The sequence below is a fragment of the Triticum urartu genome, chromosome 7 (genome assembly GCF_003073215.2).
Source record: "Triticum urartu cultivar G1812 chromosome 7, Tu2.1, whole genome shotgun sequence".
In the NCBI taxonomy this organism is placed as follows: Eukaryota; Viridiplantae; Streptophyta; class Magnoliopsida; order Poales; family Poaceae; genus Triticum; species Triticum urartu.
In genome coordinates, this window is record NC_053028.1 from 182742154 (window position 1) to 182747869 (window position 5716).

Here is a 5716-nt window from a genome sequence, read left to right on the forward strand (position 1 = left end):
AGCCGCCCAAACTAGCGTCGGTCGTGCCTCGTGCTCCTGCCTCCCGTGGTCGGCTGCGATGCGGCGGAGGCCTCACCGCCACTCCGACCGCTGGCCAGGCCATCCCTCTACTGACCCACACCCCCTGTTATTCTGCGGCGACGGCAGCCTCACACCGCAGTGAACCAGTGAACCCTCGTACTCCTCTACGCGTTGGCATCCACTGCCGTGTCTTCCCCGGCTCCGCGTCGTCCCCTTCCTGGGCCTCGTCATCGTCCACCGCCCTGGTGCTCTCGGCGCGGCATGGTCAACATGGTCAAGGAACGGCTTCCATCGGACTTGGACTGTACGTGGAGAGGCTGACAGCTGGGTCCACGGCCGCAGCAAGGAAGTGCCTCCTTATTACGTGCAAAATAATTATTCCTCCACCTAACAGCGGGACCCACCGGACGGGCTACCGTATTTCCCGAAAAAAACGTTTCCCCCTGACTGCTGGGACCCACCAGCTACATCTTCGCACGCAAGGAAGTGCGTCCGGGCAAAAAAAACGATTCGTCCCCTTACTGCTGGGACCGACCAGCTACATCTTCGCGGGCAAGGAAGTGCCTGACAGTCGGGACCCACCTGGTCGAAGCGTACGTAGCGTTGTCATTCTGGTCGCGAACATGTACCTACATACTGGTCGATGTAGAGGCGCACACGTTTCGTAGTAGAGGCGCGCACGTAGCATTTACATGTACGTACAGCGGCCAGGGTGCAAGAAATAAAATACGTCCACGTATGTGTACATACGGGTGGGGTCTCGAACGCCTACTCGCGCATACGTACGGCGACAGCTCGTGTACATGGCTGGGTCAGAACGGAGAAACAGCGTCGTCGTCGTGTTCATGGGGAGGCAACGGAATGCATCGTGTTCATGGGGAGGCAACGGAATGCGTCGTGTTCATCGGGAGGGCTTGGACCGAACATGCGATGGAAACGAGGCCTGGCGTACCGCAGAACGGAGGAAACAGCCTTGTGTTCGACCGGCCACGTTCGAAATAGGATCTTGTTCATCGGGAGGGGTCTGGCGTACCGCAAAACGGAGGAAACGGACCTCCTACAGTCGAAACGGGGGTCCTGTTGATCGGGAGGGGTGTGGCGTACCGCAAAACGGAGGAAACAGACTTGTGTTGGAGTGCTACGTTCGAAATGGGGGTCCTGTTCATCAGGAAGGGTGTGGCGTATCGCAAAATGGGACTCCACGGGATACTGTTCATCTCAACCGTTGACCTCCTCCAGCCTCCACGGGCTCCTCTTCATCCAGCCTCCACGGGCTCCTCTTCATCCAGCCTCCACCGCGCGCTACTCCACCGGCTACTGTTCAACCACCCCTCCACCATCTACTGTTCATCCAGCCCTCCACACCATGGCGTCCTGTTCAACCACCCCTCCATGGGCACCCCTCCACCGTCTACTGTTCATCCAGCCCTCCACACCACGGGGTCCTGTTCAACCACCCCTCCACCGTCTACTGTTCATCCAGCCCTCCACACCACGGGGTCCTGTTCATCCACCCCTCCACGGGCACCCCTCCATCGTCTATAGTTCATCCAGCCCTCCACCACACCACGGGTCCTGTTCATCCAAAGGCAACGCCACCGCTCACTGTTCATCCAAACCCCCCGCAACGCTCACTATTCATCCCATCGATCGGCTTCAGTTAGCAGCAGCAGCGAAGGAATCGCTCGATCGGGTTCAGTTAACACCCATCGATCGATCGCTCGGGTTCAGTAACGCGTAGCCTGCAGTGCAATCGCTCGGGTTCAGTTAGAGCCCAATGCCTCGCTCGGGTTCAGTTAGAGCCAATGCCTCGCACACACACGCGTACGTGTACGAGAGAAACGTGCATCGCTCGGCCCCCGACCTCCCACCGTAACCGGGAAATCCCCGAAATCCCCCCCCCCCTCGCTTCTACCACGGTTTTTTCCGTCATGGACAGCCCAAAGAATGTCATGCAGCTGCGTCTCCGGCCCGCCCAGGACGAAAAGCCCATTGTCTGTCATGATTTTTTTCATAGAAGTAGGAGCCCACCACATCTATGATGATACCGGGTTTTGTCACAATTATCATCATAGAAGTGTCATATGTATGCCATAATTTTTTTTTCGTTCGGCCCAAAATGTCACGGATGTGTCTTTTTTTGTAGTGCTTGCTCTTACTTGGCAGTGTGATATGTGGTTGAATGTTGCATATGGTGTCTACCTTCTAATTAGACTAAATTGCATCTGCTTAGTTAACACATTATACCTGTGAATATGACATGTGTTCCTGTTTTTGGTACATATTACGTCTTTCTATTAACCATGTTCTTAATCAAACTACTTTTCTTATGTATCCCTCACCAATCACTTCTGACGAGACACCTTCAAGTTGACAGTGTAATATTGGTTGCATCTTGCATATCATTTCAAACATGTATCCTCTAGTTTGTTGAAGTGCCACTAATAATGAGACACATCTAACTTGGTAGAGTGATTGTGGTTGGATCTTTCATATGGTGTCTAGATTGCATTGTTTCCAATTTGTTGAAATGCCTTCTGCTTAGCATTTTTCATAAATATTCCATCCTCCTACAATGTGGTTGCCATACATAAAAGTTGTGTTCGTCAGTATCATGCATCAACAAATTTGGAAGCGCGAATTTCATTCCTTTTTCTTGTGTGTTTACTTGACAAGGAAAAATCTAAAAGGACGAAGGCACGGAATGATGGTGGTCCTCTGGAGCAACCGAAACAGATGATCTCTACAGATTCTCCTACTACTCCTACTGCAGTGCAAGTTCCAAATCTCATCTCCCCTACTCCACAACCCCAGGTGCTTGATATAACATGGCAGTGTGATATCTGGTTGCATGTTGCATATGGTGCCTAGCTTGTATTGCTCCTAATTTGTTAAATTACATCTCCTTAGCTTACACATTATACATGTGAATATGACACGCCTTCCTGTTTTTGGTACATACTACATCTGCCTATCACATCATGTTCTTACATCAAACTACTGTTCTTGTGTACCCTGCATATATCGCTTATGATGAGACAGTCACGCCCGTGGGTTAGTATGAGATGCGCTACTCTTATAAAGAGTGCAGTTTCATCCTCTCCACGTGATTATCAAGAAACAGCAAGCCTAAATGAAGATATTGAACGTAGCTCTATACTTGAATACCGCACTTCCCCTACACCACCATCACAGGTGCTTGCTCTAACTTCGCAGTGTGATATGTGGTTGCATGTTGCATATGGTGTCTAGCTTGTAATGCTTCTAATTAGGGTAAATTGCATCTGCTTAGTTTACACATTATACCTGTGAATATGAGATGCCTTCCTATTTTTGGTACACACTACATCTATGTGTTAACCATGTTCTTACATGAAACTACCTCTCTTCTGCATCCTGCATCAATCACTTACGAAGAGACACCTTTATTCATTGCAAATTGCATATTATTTCTAGCCTGTTGCAATGTATTGCTTCTAATTTGGTCAAATACATTTGTTAGGCCACCCTTTTAATTTGGCAGAGTGATATTGGTTTCATCTTTCATATGGTTTCTAGCTTGCATTGCTTCTAACTAGTTCAAACACCTTGTGCTTAGTTTACACTTTATACATCATACATGTCAATATGTCATGCCGTCCTGTTTTTCATACATATTCCATCCTCCTATCATGCGGCTGGCTTACATGAAAAGTAGTGCTCGTCAGTATCATGCATCAATGAGTTCTGTAGAGCAAATTTTATTCCTTTTTCTTGTGGGTTTGACTTGATAAGGCAAAATCAAAAAAGAGGAAGGAAAAGAGTAAGGAAGGAAATGATGGTGGTCCTATACAGCAACATAAACAGAGCATCTGTACGGATTCTCCTTGTACTGCTAGTGAATTACAAGTTCCAAGTCTCCGCTCCCCTACTCCACCATCCAAGGTGCTTGCTCTAACTTGGCAGTGTGATATCTGGTTGCATGTTGCATATGGTGTCTAGCTTGTATTGCTCCTAATTAGTGTAAACTGCATCTTCTTAGCTTACACATGATATGTGTGAATATGACATGCTTTCCTGTTTTTGGTACATACTATATTTGTCTATCACACCATGTTCTTACATGAAACTACTCTTCTTGTGTATCCTGCGTCGGTCACATATGATGGGACACCTTTAAGTTGGTAGTGTGATATTGGTTTGCGTCTTGAATATGATTTCTAGCATGTAGTGCTTCTAGTTTGATGAACGCCACCTATGAGTTTTAACTTGGCAGAGTGATATTGATTGCACCTTCCATATGGTGTCTAGCTTGCAGTGCTTCTAATTTGTTGAAGCGCCTTCTGCTTAGTTACCACATCATATGTGTGAATATGTCAAGCTGTCTAGTTTTTCGTACATATTCCATCCTCGTATCATGACTTTGCCTTTCATCAGAGTAGTGTTCGTCAGTATCATGCATGAATGAGTTCTGAAGAGCAAATTTTATTCCTTTTTCTTGTCGGTTTGACCTCACAATGCAAAATCAATAAAGCGGAAGGAAATTAGTAAGGCATTGGATGATGGTGGTCCTTTCGAGCAACTGAAATAGAGGGTCTCTACAGATTCTACTCCGCTATCCTCCCAACAAGATTCGCAAGACAACACAAGGCTAGACAGTCAACGTAGCTGTGTAGATGATGAGCACATCTCCCCTACTCCACCATCACAAGTGCTTGCTCTAACTTGGCACTATTATATGTTGTTGCATGTTGCGTATGATGTCTATCTTGTATTGCTTCTAACTTTGTTGAATTGCATCTGCTTACTTTACACATAATGCCTGTGAATATGACACGTGTTCCTGTTTCTAGAACATACTATATCTGATCACACCATGTTCTTACATCAGACTACTGTTCTTGCATATCCCGCATCAGTCACTTATGATAAGGCACCTTTAAGTCGCCACTGTGATATTGGTTGTGTCTTGCATATGATTTCTAGCATGTACTGCTTCTAATTTGTTGAAACGCTAGAAAATTTGAACTTGGCAGAGTGATATTGGTTGCACCTTTCATATGGTGTCTAGCTTGAAGTGCTTCTAATTTGTTGAAATGCCTTCTACTTAGTTACCACATCATAGGTGCGAATATGTCACGCCGTCCTGTTTTTCGTACATATTCCATCCTCGTATCATGTGTTTGCCTTTCATCCGAGTAGTTTTCATTGGTATCATGCATGAATGAGTTCTGAAGAGCGAATTTTATTCCTTTTTCTTATCGGTTTGACTTCACAATGCAAAATCAATATAGCTGAAGGAAATTAGTCCGGCAGTGGATGATGGTGGTCTTTTGGAGCTACTCAAATAGAGGGCCTCTACAGATACTACTCCGCCATCCTACCAACAAGATTCGCAAGACAACACAAGGCTAGACAGTCAACGTATCTGTGTAGATGATGAGCACATCTCCCCTACTCCACCATCACAGGTGCTTGCTCTAACTTGGCACTATTATATGTGGTTGCATGTTGCGTATGATGTCTAGCTTGTATTGCTTCTAACTTTGTTGAATTGCATCTTCTTACTTTACACATAATGCCTGTGAATATGACACATGTTCCTGTTTCTAGAACATACGTGTAGATGATGAGCACATCTCCCCTACTCCACCATCACAGGTGCTTGCTCTAACTTGGAGTTGTTATATGTGGTTGCGTGTTCCATATGATGTCT